Below are 14,898 nucleotides of genomic sequence, written 5' to 3' on the forward strand. Positions count from 1 at the left end.
CAACGTACCCACTCCTGGAAGTAGGTTCACTGGCAGGAGACAAGGTCCCTGCCCTCAGGGAAGAACTTAGATACTGAGAAAATTTCTCTTTGCTTTCATCCCTTTCTGGATTTTGTATCTCAGTCATGTACCATGTCATGATTGAAGCTAAGTCTTCATGAATGTTATTTGCTTTCTCATAAGAGTAAAATAGTAGAAAATATTGACTCCATGCTCTCACACTCATGCAATCAAGTTCATAACAAAAATATGCATGCAGATTGTGCTGGAGGTTCAGTTCAGTCGCTCAGTCCTGTCTGACTCTTTGCGACCCCATGGACTGCAGCTCACCAGGTTTCCCTGTCCATCACCAACTCCTGGAGCTTACTCAAACTCATGTCCATCGAGTCAGTGATGCCATCCAACCATCTCATCCTCTGTTATCCCCTTCTCCTCCTGCCCTCAATCTTTCCCAGCATCAGAGTCTTTTCCAATGAGTCAGTTCTTCACATCAAGTGGCCAGAATATTGGAGTTTGAGCTTTACCATCAGTCCTTCCAATGAATATTCAGAACTGATTCTCCTTTAGGATTTGATCTCCTCACAGTCCAAGGGACTCTCAAGAGCCTTCTCCAACACCATAGTTCAAAAGTATCAATTCTTTGGCACTCAGCTTTCTTTATAGACCAACTCCCACATCCATACATGACTACTGGAAAAACCATAGCTTTGACTAGATGTCTGCTTTTTAATATGCTGTCTAGGTTGATCATAGCTTTTCTTCCAAGGAGCAAGCATCTTTTAATTTAATGGCTGCAGTCACCATCTGCAGTGATTTTGGAGCTGAAAAAAAATAGTCTGTCACTGTTTCCACTATTTCCCCATCTATTTGCCTCAGATGAAGTGATGGGACTGGATGTCATGATCTTAGTTTTTTTGAATGTTGAACTTTAAACCAACTTTTCCACTCTCCTCTTTCACTTTCATCAAGAGTCTCTTTATTTGTTCTTTGCTTTCTACCATAAGGGTGGTGTCATCTATGTATGTAGGGTTATTCATGTATCTCCTGGCAATCTTGATTCCAGTTTGTGCTTCATCCAGCCAGGCATTTCACATGATGTACTCTGCATATAAGTTAAATAAGCAGGGTAATAATATACAGCCTTGATGTACTCCTTTCCCAATTTGGAACCAGTCTGTTGTTCCATGTCCATTTCTAACTGTTGCTTCCTGACCTACATACAGATTTCTCAGGAAGCAGATAATGTGATCTCATATTCCCATCTCTTTAAGAATTTTCCACATTTTGATGTGCTGTAAACCCCTCCCCCAAATCTTAGTTTTTGCTTGCCCTTTCATTTTTATTTTTATATTCCACATCTGAATGAAATCATACTGTATTTGCCTTTCTTTGTCTGGCATATTTTATTTAGCATAATACCCTCAAGACCATTCTTGTTGTCATAAATGGCAAGCTTTCATCTTTTTTATGTTTGAGTAGTATTCCATTATATGTATGCATTCCAAGACTCCTTTATTCATTCCTCTATTGATGGGATCTTAGGTTGTTTGCAAAGCTTTGCTATTGTAAATTATGCACAGATGAACATGAGGGTGCAGATATCTTTTCAGATTAGTGTTTTCATATTCTTTGGATAAATATTCAGAAGTAGCATAACTGAGTTTTGTAATGAAGGCAGAGCTTGGATAACTCTCATTCCTAATCTCTGCATGAACATTTATTGGGTGTGTGGACTTAGCAAGTCACTTAACCTCCTAGAGTCTCCATTTCCCCATCTCCAAAACATGGGTAAGTATAAGCATGTCTCAGGATGACAAAATGAGCGACGACTTACGTAAGGAGTTGAACTCAAGACCTGGCGCTTTGTAGGCATTCATTACACGGAAGCTTGATGACGACTTTGTCTTTAACATCTCACCTGGAAGCCTGTGGCTCAACACCCTTCTCTCCCTGTGATAATCTGATGCAGCTTTCAGTCTCGTGTGACAATACACGGGCACAGTCAACAAGACGGGAAGCGGGTCCTCACCGCTTCCCCTCGGTAGGTTTGGAGGCTGTGGGCTCCAGGCCTGCTCTGCCTGCTCTCTGAGCTCTGCCTGGCAGGGACGAGGAGGGGAGGGCCCGTCCTTCCGGTTACGGTTACTTAGCCAGTGCCTAAGGTGCAGCCATCTGTTCAGCTCCTGCTCTCAGGAGGCAGAGAGGAACACGGGAAGAGGGCAGCGCGGCCCACGTGTGGGGAAGGCGGAGCCGAGGAGCAAAGGCTTCAGTAAACTTCCACATTTCATATTGAAATTTTAGCAGGAGGTGTAGCCAGGCTGACTTTTGTGAATGTTAAACAGCTTGGACTGGAGAGAGGGAAAAAAGGGTGTGGAATTAGACTAAATACCAATCCGACACAGACTTTTGACTTCTCATTGCTATTCAAGTAAAAATGGACAAACACACAAGGTTGGACCACGCTCACAAATATCTGGGCTTACAGCGTGCGGTTCTGCCCTCTGCGGCTCTCGCTCCTCGGGGCTCCTAGCATGGAGGAATGGCATTGCATTTCACAATTCGTCACATTTATGGACAGCAGACCCAGGGACCTACCTCACCATTTCCTACACAAATGGCTCCAGGGACCCTAACAGATTCTAAAAAGCAGCAACATGTTTCTCTGAAGCTAGAGAGCAAAGTACAATTGTGAATTTGCTTATCCTTTCTTGCTCTGGACATTAACCAGAGTTGGCTTTTTATCCCCAGACATATCAATAGAACAGCACAGGGGGACAGAAAGCAAATTGCCTTTGACCTCTTATTTACTAGTGCATTAAATTGCGAGGGCACCATCTTCCACTTTTGCCGATTTGAAACCAGATTTTCCCTGGTCCATTCAGAGGTCACAGGAATAGTCAGTCTTGAGATATTTTGGAGTATATCTGTGTTCAGACTTGTTCTTAAATGTTCCTAAGAGGAGAGACTGGAAATCTTCCAGGACATAGTCTTGGTTTTCACACTGTGTCCTTTACAGTGCTATCTGGGAGTAGGGAAGGCTGAATGAGTGTGACTTGGACTCCCCCCTCCTCTCTCTTTTATGGATGACTTCTGTATTATATTTCATTTGGTGCTTTAAAGGTTTTAAAATAAAGCACTTTCACAGAGGAGTTCTAGTACAGAGGAAAGGAATCTGTGAATGCACTGTTTTTAGGTTGACTTAGCATTTCTGCTTTTGGTAATAGACAAAATTTGCAGAGGAGTTAAGGATAAAAGGACCATGCATTATCCATTACATCTTCTTACACACAGAAGCATGATACCTGCATTATTTAAGAAACAAGTAGACAATCCAATTAACATGTTATCAGAAGGAAGAAAGATATTTTACAGAAGCTTTCAGGTTGAGCTTTTAAAAATACATTTTTTAAAAACAAAAATGTGCTTATATAATGAAATTTTTTTACTGGAGTTCTAAAATATCTGTGACACCAGCTCAGATTAGGAAATAAGCACTGCATGCACTGACCCTTCTCCAAATACACTTGTGGACAAACTCCTTCCGTAATGTATCATAATTTGAAATGAGGAAGAAAACTGGCCAAAGTGATGTGTATTCAGCATTGACAGTGTCTCATATCAGATGGATTTTTGGTTTTCCTTATACCATACCTCTCAGAGGTCTGTAGTCAATTTATAAGATACAGATATTCAAGCACAATGAAACAGTGCCCAGAGTATGATCAAAGACCATTGATGAGGGTGAGGCAAGTTTAAACAACTGCCTGCAGGATTGGTTGTCCCAGAGAAATGGTAGCTCTCCATTAGACACACCTGAAGTCCACCTATGCATCATGCATTGCACATATTTGCATACACACGCACACACACACACACACACACTTCTCAAATGTGCTGTCAGTGATTAACAAGTCAACCCCCTTAAGTAGTAGGATAATCTGAAAAGTTAATAGTGAACAGTGTTACAGCTCATAGGATTAATTAGACAAAGGCTTGCAGGCAAGATCTCTGTAGTCTTTTCTGCTAAAGTGATGGAACCCACTTAGGCAACTGATGAAAAAAGCAGTGTGAACACTCTTCAAGGGAGGAAATGTGGAATGTAACAGAATAAAAGCTCAGCATAGCAGGAACAAGCTGGCAGAGGCAGTGCCATCCATTGATTGCCATTTTTCAGTGCCAGTAAAGGCAGAGGCTTGGGGAAAGATTTATAATTTTGGTTACCATCTTTCCTCCTGCTTCAAGGCAATTTTAATTACTTTTTAAAATCAGTCTCTAAACTTGCATTTTCCCACATGAATATTTGACCTTCACTTTCAAGGACAGCTAGGCAAAGAGTGCTTGTCCATAAGAGGTAATAAATACATTTTATTAGATAAAGGATGGATATTTAGCCACATTCAAATGAAGACTAATATCTTATTATTTTGGAATTTTTTTAAGATGAGAAATATGTTGGCAGATGCCGCTTCTTATCTTATAACTGTCCCATTGTGATCCTTTCCAATGACCACAAAATTGTTTCTTTTTCTTTTGTGCCAAAAATCACAGATGTAATGGCCCATATTGGCCAAGCAAGGGTTTCAAATAAGTGAAGCAGACAGTCTATAAAATCAAAAGGAGTGATAAGATGATACTACTACTATTTTAGAGCATAGTACCCAGTTTAAAAGTGACCTCCCAAATTAAACATTTGTTTTCATGATAGTGTTTGAACCCAGGTTTGCTGGATTGTCTGATTAAATTTTTTAAACCAAGCTCTTTGTTATAACCAGAATCATGTACAATTTCAAGAAGTAATACGGAGACATCTATGGTACCTTTAGTCAACTTCTACCAACAGCAATATCCTACACAACTGTAGTCTGATGTCAACAATAGAATTTTGACAGTGATACAGCCAAGACATAGAACATCACCACCAACACGGATCCCTCATGCTGACCATTGGCAGCCATAATCATTTTCCTCATACTTTCATTCCTTCCTTTTTCCTGGTAACCCTTAGTCTGTTCTCATTTCTATATATTTCTTTTCATTTGAAGAATAGTATATAAATGGAGCATACAGTATGTAACCTTTGGAATTGGCTGCTTTCACTTAGCATTATTTTCTAGAGAGCCACCCTGATTTTGTTTATATTAGTAGTTCATTCCCTTTCATTGCCGAGCAGTCTTTCCTGTCATGTATATGCCAGAGTTTTGTTTAACCAGTCGCCCATTGAATGTATATTCAGAATTGACAGAATCCCAAATCAGATGGACATTTGGCTTTTCTGGTGCCGTATCTCTCAGAGGTCTGCAATCAGTTGTCTCCAGTTTGGGGCTATTATGAGTAAACATTCTGCTATAAACCTTCATGTATAGGCTTTTGTGTGAACACAAGTTTTGTTTCTATGGAATAAGTGCCCAGCAGGGCAATTACGGGATTGTATGGTGCTTCACATTTAGTGTTTTTTTTTTTAAACTGCTCATCCATTTTCCAACGTAGCTGTGTCATTTTATACCTAAGCCAGTGGTGTTTAGGGGTTTTTCCATATCCTGGTCAGTATTTAGTGTTGTCACTATTTTTTATTTTTTAAATTTTAGTCATTATGGCAAGTCTGTGGTAATATCTCATTGTAGTCTCAATTTGCATTTCTCTAATGGCTAATTGGGCTTCCCAGGTGGGTCGGTGGTAAAGAATCCACCTGCCAATGCAGGAAGCTCTGGTTCGATCGGAAAGATCCCCGAGGAAGGAATTGGCAACCCACCCCAGTATTTTTGCCAGGGAAATCCCATGGACAGAGGAGCCTGGGGTTGCAAAAGAGTTGGACACAGCTTAGTGGCTAAACAACAATGGCTAATGATGTCAAACATCTTTCAAATAAATTGGTGAAATGTCACTTTGTCTTTTTGTCTATTTTCTAACCAGATTTTTTTTTTAAGTTGAATTTTGAGAAATATTTTCTTTATTTTTATACATGTCCTTTATCAGCTATATGGATTGCAAATAGCTGCTTTCAGTCTGTAGGTGTTTCTTTCAGCCTCTTATCAGGGTCTTTTTATAGAGCAGAAGTGTTTAATTTTAATAAAGTTCAATTTATTAATGTTTTATTTTATGGATTATGCATTCAGTATCAAGTCTAAATGTTTTTCTTTTTATTCTAAAGGTTTTATAGTTTTTTCTAAAACTTTATAGAAGTTTTGTACTTTATGTCAATAAATCCATTTTAAGTTAATTTTTGAATAAATCTAAACAGTCTTTTTGGATGTCTTATGGATGTCTACCCATTCCAAAACCATTTCTTGAAACTGTTATCCATTGAATTACTTTCGCATCGTTAAAAATTCTGTTAGCCATAATTTTTGTGAGTCTGTATTTGGGTTATTTATTGTATTCTCTTCAATTATGTGTCTGTTCACTATGCCAATACCACAAAGTACTGGTACTGTAGCTATATAGAAGTCTTAAAATTGGATAGGATGATTTCTGCCACTTCTTTTTGAAAATTGTTTTAACTATTTCAATTCCTCCCCCTTTCTCTACAAACTTTAGAATAATCCATCTGTGTCTGTAAAAATTTTTGCTGGAATTTGACATGAATTTCAATGTATATATCAGTCTAGAGAAAATTAGTATTTTTTCCTATAATGATTCTTCTAAATCATGAACACAACATGTCTCTTCATTTATTTAGAATTAATTTCTTTCATCAAAAAAAGTTTAATTAATTTCTTTCATCAAAAAAGTGTCTACTTTTCAGTTTACCGTTTCTGTACACATTTTGTTAGATTTACATCTAAGTATTTTTCTTTTTTTTTAAATTATAGATAGCATTGTACTTTGAATTTTGGTATCCATGTGTTTATTGCTAGTATATTGAAATTCAATTGATTTTTACATGTTTTATCTTGTATCCTATAATCTTACTGAACTCACTTATTTTCCACAAGTTTTTTCTAGGATTCTCTTCATGGACAATCATGTTCTCTATAAAGAGGTGCAGTTTTGTGTCCCCTTCTTGCTTAGTATGCTTTTTTTTTTTTTTTTTTTGCCATGCTGTGTCTTGTGGGACCAGAGATTGAACCCAGGCCCTGGGCAGTGAGAATGCAGAGTCCTAACCACTGGACCACCAGGGAATCCCCTCTGTATGCATTTTATTGCCCTTTCTTGTGTTATTGTATGGAATAGAATTTCTAGCACTGTGTTGAGTAATGTGATGGGAGGAAACTTCCATGCCTCATTCTCATCCTTGGGGAAAAGCATTTAGTCCATCACCATTAAATATAATCTTAGTTGTAGATTTTTTTGTTGATTCTGTTGATCAAGTTGAGGAAGTTCCCTCTACCATTTTTGCTTGAGTTTTTATCACGAGCAGATGTAGATTTTTGCCAGGTGCTTTTTGTACTTTCACTGATTTTTCTTTAATGTGGTGGACACACTGATATTTTAAAATACTGAACCATCCTTGCATCCCCAGAATAAACCCTATGTGGTCAGGATGTATAATTATTTTTATATACTGTTGACTTATATTTGCTAAGATGAGAATTTATGTATCTATATTCATGGGAAATAATGGTCTTTAGTTTTGGAGGGGTTTTTTTTTGTTTGTTTTTTGGTACTGCCTTTGGTTATGTTTAAGCAGCTTCATCAAATGAATTATAAAGTGCTCCCTATTCTAGTTTCTGGGAGAGATTTTGTAGAATTGATGTTAATTTTCCTTGAAACATTTGATGGAATTCTCCAGTGTAATCATCTGGGCATGACATTTTAAGTGAATTTTAAAAATTACAACTTAAATTTCTCTATTTGTCATAAAATTAGTCAAATGATCTAATATTTCATATTAGGGGAGTTGTCATAGTCTTAGGATTTTGAGTTGTTGTTCCATTTCATCTTTGTTGTCAAATTTATTTTTGTAAATCTCTTTGAAGTACTCTCTAAGAATCTTGTTTGTGCCGTCAAGGTGTCTAGCGAAATCTCATGTGTCTTCTTCATTTCTTTGTCACTTTGCCAGAGTTTGTCAACTTTATTGACTTTTTTCCCCAAAGAAGCAACCAGTTTCATTGCCTTTCTGTGTTGTTTTTATGTGTACAGTTTTATTTAATTTGGTTCTTTATTAATCTCTTCCTTCTCACTTTTAGTTTTAGTTTTTTCTTCTTTTACTAGAATCTATAAGCTTAGGTTACTGATTTGAGACTTTTCCTGTTTTCCAGTGAATGTGTTTAGTTTTATAAATTTCTCTCTCAGCAGTGTTTTCACAGTTTCTTACAAATTCTGATATGTTATATTACCTTTTTCCTTCACTTTAATGTATATTTTGATCTTGTATGATCTTTTGTCCATGAACTATTTAGAAAATTGTTGTTTAGTTTTTAAGTGTTTAGATATTTTCTTCTCATCTTTATATTACTGATTCAGTTTGATTCCATTGTGGTAAGAGAACATACTCTGTATGACTTCAGTTTGAGATTTGTTTTACAATCCAGGCTATGTTACTTGGGTACTTAAGGATGTAACAATCTGCTCTTGTTGGGAGGAATAGTCTGTAAGTGTTAAACAGGGCTTGTTGGTTGGTGGTGTTTTGGGATTCTTCTATATCTGTCTTGATTTTCTAGTTGTTGAAATTCCAGTATTGAAAGCTCCAACTCTATGGATTTATATATTTTTCCTTTCAATTCTGTTACTTTTTGCTTAATATACTTTGCAGGCTTTTTGTTGTTGTTTTTTGTTTTGTACATATATCTTTAGAATTGCAACTTCTTGGAAGATTGGTCTTTTATCATTATATAATGCCCCTCTCTATCTCTGATAATTTTCTTTGCCTATGAAGTAGACTTTATCTAATATTAACATAGTCACTCCTGCGTTCTTTTTGTTAATGTTAAACTTTGTATCTCTTTTTTCTTCATTTTACTTTCAACATGCCTGCAATGTTATATTTAAATTTACTTACTTGTTGACAATATGAAGTTGGGTTGTATTTTCTAGTTCATTCTGAAGATCTCTATTTTTTAATTTGTGTATTTAGACCACTTACATTTAATATAATTATTGTTATTTTAGGGCTTAATTATGCCATTTTACTCTTTGTTTTCTATTTGTGCTCTTGTTCTATTTTTCATTTTTCTCTTCTTCCTACTTTTCTGTGGTTTATTGAACATTTTTTTGAACTCCATGTTGATTTATGTATACTGTTTTTGAGTGCGTCCTTTTGTATAGTCTTTTTAGCTGTTACATTATACCTACATATCTTATCACAGTTTACTGCTTTCATCACTTTACCAGTTATATTGTTTAAACCCTACCTCCCTTTATATTTTTTTACCCTTTTCATTTATAATATCATTTCTTAAATATGACCTCTACATATATTAAAACCTCATCAGACAATTTTATAATTTTTACTTCAACCATTAAAAGTAATTTGGAAAACTCGAGGGAGTCTTTGTTCTTTATTAATATTTTTGCTAAGCATATATATCTTTTTTTCTTATTTTTTCTTTCATTATTTACAAGATTTTTTTTTCCCCTTCTCTTTTAGAGAAGTACTTCTTTCAACATTAATTCAGAATAAGTCTGCTGGTCATAATGTCTCTTAGTTTTCCTCCATCTGAGAATGTCATGTCTTCTCCTTCATTCTAGAAGGATATTTTCACTTGATCTAGATTTCTGGGTTGAAACTTCTTTTCTCTCAGCATTTGAAAAATGTTTTGCCATTTCCATCTTGCTTCCATGGTCTGAGAAAAAATCTACTTTCATTCAAATTGCTTTCCCCTAAAAGTAAGGTATTGCTTTTCCTCACTGCCTCCTAGATTTTGTTCAGCATCTTGAGTGTTTACAAATTTGGATGTATTCAGCTACTGTTTTAGCACTTTCTCTGCCCCTCTTTCATTTTCTTTTCCTCTGTGACTCTGATAACATAAGCATTAAGTCTTTTGTTCTCATTCTATAGGTAGGTCCCTAAGGCTCTGTTCATTTTTTCTTCTTAAGTTTGTTTTTTAACCAACTGTATAGAGTGCGTAATTTCCATTGTTCAGTTTTCAAGTTCCCTCATCCTCTCTTCTATCTCTTTATTCTTCTCTTGAGCCCATCTATTAATTTTTTTTTTTTTTACTATTTTAATTTTCACTTCTAAAATTTCTATTGAGTCTCCTTTGTATCTTCTATTTGTTTGCTGAGACCTCCTTTTTTTTAAAATTTGTTTAAAGTGTGCTTTAAATTGCTGTCAAAGCATTTTATGATGGCTGTTTTTAAATCTGTGTCAAATAATTCTAACATCTGTCTCTTCTCAACATTGGTATCTATTGATTAAACCTTTTTCATTTAGTTTGAAAATTTTCTAGCTCTTGGTGGTATAGGTTTTGTTTTGTTTTCTGAACTATGGACTTTTGAGGTATTATGTTATGAGAGTCTGTGTCTTATTTAAACCTTCTGTTGTAGCTGGTTTCCTCTGATACTGCTCCGTCAGATGAGGGATCCTGCCTCATCATTGCTGCTTTTGCCTAAGAGTCCAGGTTTCTCACTCAATCTTTGCTAGCACTTCAGGGCAGAGAGTTCCTTGTTAGGATCTGGGAGAGGTGGAGAGTTGGGAGTTCTGGTTCCCCACTAGACCTCCACTGATAGTTCCCTGGTGGTAGGGTTAGGAGTGAGGTAAAATTTTACTCCTCCCCACATGATATCTGCTAGCACCAATAGCCAACAACAGTAGGCAGAAGGACGCATTACCACTGGGAAATAATGAAGGTCCTGAGTCTCCACTAGTCCTGCTCCTATACCACCCTAGCAGAGAAGAGTGGCACCTTATAACCCCCCAGTGAGGGTGGAAGGCCAGGCTGGCACCCTCTGAGGAGGTGACTGCATTCCTTCCTGTAAGGCATGAAAGTCCTATCTTCCTTCTTAACCTTCTGTGAAACCACTGTTTGGGGTTGGAGTAGCTTGTTGCTTCCTCAGAAGCATGGAAATCTAGGCTCCACACTTGGCTTTTGCTGGCGAAGGTGGGAGTGGGATCTACTGAATTTCCTGTGCTATCTGGCTGTGATGAGATGGTTAGCATCTAAATGTTTCCTCTCTTGTTAGGCTGCCCCCTTCAAAGTCCTTTGGCTAGAGGCAGCAAGATTTTGTTGGAATTTTTATCGTCTGAGTCTACTGCTGTTTCTGGGTTGACAATATCTTTAGCTCCAAGAATGAAATATATAGGCCAAAAAGAAATTTCAGAAACTCACCACAGTTTTGTTCCTTGGGTCCTGAGGGCACTGGTAAGTCTGTCTTTTATTCCTGCCTTTCAGATTCTTCCTACTATTATTTTATATATAATGTATAGGGTCTTCAGCTATACCTAGTGGGAAAAAAATTTGTAGAAGTACACTTATCCAATCGTTTTGAAAGTGGGAATTTCTAGACTGCCTGATTTTTCATAATAAGCTCAGGACCCAGATTTTAATATAAATTCTGCTAGTTTGTCTCTTTTTTATTGAAAATTAATTTTTAAATAACAAGCAGGCTAAATACAAAATGTCTAGAGTCCAACAGTCTGTATACTCTGCTCAGTTTTCTAAGAAATTAGTTTTCCCTGGCTAAAATTTGTCATTTTCTTACCTCATTTTATATAAATGTCTATCATTTATCTGGAGGTGACATTGCTGACAAACCGAACTATCAAGGGCATAGGCAAGAAAGAAAAATTTAGCAGGAAAAGATCACTAGGCAACCAAATTAGATGTCAAAATGTCCAAACATTAAATTTCTTGTACTTTATAAATAGGTAATAAGCCTTTAGGCTCCCACTTAGAGCATGATTTTTAAAAATATGTGTAAAATAAAATCGCATACATGCACACATAGAAAGTCAGCCCAATTTCCAAAGCATGATGCAAATTAGAGGAGATAGGATTTCATGAGTTAGGAACACTGAAAACGTTAAAAAGTAAAAACTCACAGTGCAGCAGAGGAGAGAAAAATGATAAAATACATTCAGAACAGCCAACCCTTCTTCCCCTAGAACACTTGTAGCTCCTCAGTGTTAGGGCACACAATCTTATACACCCTTGTGTGGGTGCTCACAGACTCTTTGCAGCCTCATAGACTGTAGCTATGTATGGTTTTTCCAGTAGTCATGTATGGATGTGCAAGTTGGACTATAAAGAAAGCTAAGTGCCAAAGAATTGATGCTTTTGAACTGTGGTGTTGGAGAAGACTCTTGAGAGAACCTTGGACTGCACAGAGATCCAACCTGTCAATCCTAAAAGAAATCAGTCCTGAGTATTCTTTGGAAGGACTGATGCTGAAGCTGAAACTCCAGTACTTTGACCATCTGATGCGAAGAACTGACTCCTCTGAAAAGACTCTGATGCTGGGAAAGATAGAAGGCAGGAGGAGAAGGGGACAACAGAGGATGAGATGGTTAAATGGCATCACTGACTTGATGGACATGATTTTGAGTAAGCTCCAGGAGTTGGTGATGGACAGGGAGGCATGGCATGCTGCAGTCCATGGGGTTGCAAAGAGTCGGACACAACTGCGCAACTGAACTGAGCTGAGACTGTAGCCCGCCAGGCTCCTCTGCTCATGGAATTTTCCAGGCAAGAATACTAGAATGTGATGCCATTCCCTTCTCTAGGGGATCTTCCCTATCCAGGGATCAAACTTGCATCTTGTCTCCTGCACTGGCAGGCAGATTATTTTAGCATCAGTGCCACCTACATCCTTATAGTATAGTATAGTGAAGTCACTCAGTCATGTCCGACTCTTGGCGACCCCATGGACTGTAGCCTACCAGGCTCCTTGGTCCATGGGATTTTCCAGGCATGAATACTGGAGTGGGTTGCCATTTACTTCTCCAGACCTACATCCTTAGTAGGCACTAAAAGTCTTCCTTTATCTGTATGTAGTTCAAGTATTGATATTTATAATTAAAAGTTTGAGTTTCAGAAATTCATATGATTATCTTTGTCTTATGCAAATTTGCAGCTTCTTAGCTAAGACAAAAAATTATTTTTAATCATTCAGAGGAGAAAAAAAAAGCTACTTCTTCAGGAGCCCTTACCATGTGTTAGGCAGCATATTGAGAGCTTTCCCATAGTGTCCCATCTAATTTTTATAAATACTCTAATCTGTAAATACTTATTTTCTGTTTTCAGTGGTTGAGAACCTGAATTTTACAAGGGCTCTGGCTAGTCAGTGGTCATGATGAGATTGATATCCAGCAGGACGACAATAGCCATGCTTCTAACCAGGCTATACTATGGATTCTAAAATGTTAAGATCACATGTTGGCTGTTAAAGGAGAAGTTTTTGGACATCTAGAAATTGCACTAATGTTAAGACACTTGAATCTTTGGTGCAGACCCCAAAACTTCCATGCTGACGCTGACCACCTTTGTTCTCTAAGCAGGTCCTGGAGTCTTGACTGGTGACTCTCAAAGATGCTTCTCAGCTTCCTAAGTTGGAGACTGTAGGCTCCAGGAAACTGAGAATTTAAGTTTTTTCGAAGTGACTGTGGCAACAGCTCGACTCTGCTTGATGTTTGCCACAGATATGCCCTCTTTTTCATTGCCAGTTGTCAAACAAAGTTATTCATGATTACAGGCAATGTTTGATACTGTGCACAAATAGCCTTAATTAGGAGGGTTTCTGAGATCCAGAAGAACCTCTTGGTATGAAAGGACAGGTAAGAGATAACTTGGCTTCTGCTGTCTTGGGGCTGATGCCTTCCACAATGCTACACATTTAGGCTAGTCCCTTGGTATACACAAGCATCCCATTGCAGTGTGGTAAATAACCAAAGAAGAGCAGAGGGGCTCCAAACTATAGACCTGCTCCCCAAGTACATTCTGACATATTGAGGAGACAGTGAGCATCAGTAGCCTGGAGAAATATCATTACACTGGCTCTGGGTTGTATTTGCCATTTTAATTAAATTTGTGTTTTTCCATTTTGTCTAGGCCCTGGCCCTGTGGTCTAGGCTATTTTGCATGGCCGATGAAATCAATAAGAGCCTATCATTTGGAACTTGGAGGCATCTAAGCGTGTTGATCTTATTTGCTTGGCAGAAGGCTAGAGTTTTCTGAGTGATGTTTGTCTACATTTCTAGGTCCTGGGTGTCAAATTATGGGGCTCCCTGGTTGCCAGATCATATGCTGGAGAGGCTTCTTTCCATCACCTTACCTATTGCATTCAGTGCTCTTCCCCATTTTTTCTTTTCCACAGTGGATATCCCACCTGTGAAAAGGACACTAGTGTGGGCTTAGGTAAATAGCCATGTGGTTGTGCTCGTTGGACCTCTGTGAGCAAGATGTCCTGTTGGCAGGTGACTAGAGAAAGACCAGGTGTGTCCAAGAATCAGATTTGCCAAGAAGATAAACCAGATGAGTTGTTTACTGAAGGCTCATTAAATAAATCAGAAGAAGACTGCATGTCAAAAATTTCTTATATTATTATTCTCCGTACCCAGCCAGGCAAATTTTATGTGGTCCAGTGTGACCTGGTACCATTAAAAGCATCATCAGCATAAATTTTTTCCTTTTACATCTTTATTATATTTGTATTTATTTAATTTTGGTGTTTTTTCCCCAGTCTTTCAGCAGCAAAAAGAGAAAGCAGTTAAAGTGAGATAAAATCAGTTTTACCCTGAACCACTTCATAGTAAGATCTTTCATTAGAGTGACAGACTTACCACATGTCATCTTCACACATATAGCAAATAAAAATATGAATTATTTTGCTACTATTTTCCCCTCAGATCTATTAAGTTAAATAGCATGGGAATTAATTTACTGCTTCGAGTGATCCTATTTAGGCTGATTGTTTAAGTATACATTAAGCATTTGCAGAAGAGATGATGCAGCGCTGACCAAATTTGCCTTTGTGTGCGTTTTGATCTGAGTCAAAGCATGAATCAGAACTGAAGGCAGTAATTCT

General features: G+C 37.6%; 1 protein-coding gene across 5 annotated transcripts in view; it reads left to right on the top strand.

Moving 5' to 3' along the window:
* The window catches only part of TENM2 (teneurin transmembrane protein 2), a 1,355,454-nt gene that overhangs the window by 312,471 nt on the left and 1,028,085 nt on the right, over window positions 1-14,898 (top strand). The window lies entirely within an intron of this gene.

Source organism: Odocoileus virginianus, chromosome 3, assembly GCF_023699985.2.
Source record: "Odocoileus virginianus isolate 20LAN1187 ecotype Illinois chromosome 3, Ovbor_1.2, whole genome shotgun sequence".
Classification (NCBI taxonomy): domain Eukaryota; kingdom Metazoa; phylum Chordata; class Mammalia; order Artiodactyla; family Cervidae; genus Odocoileus; species Odocoileus virginianus.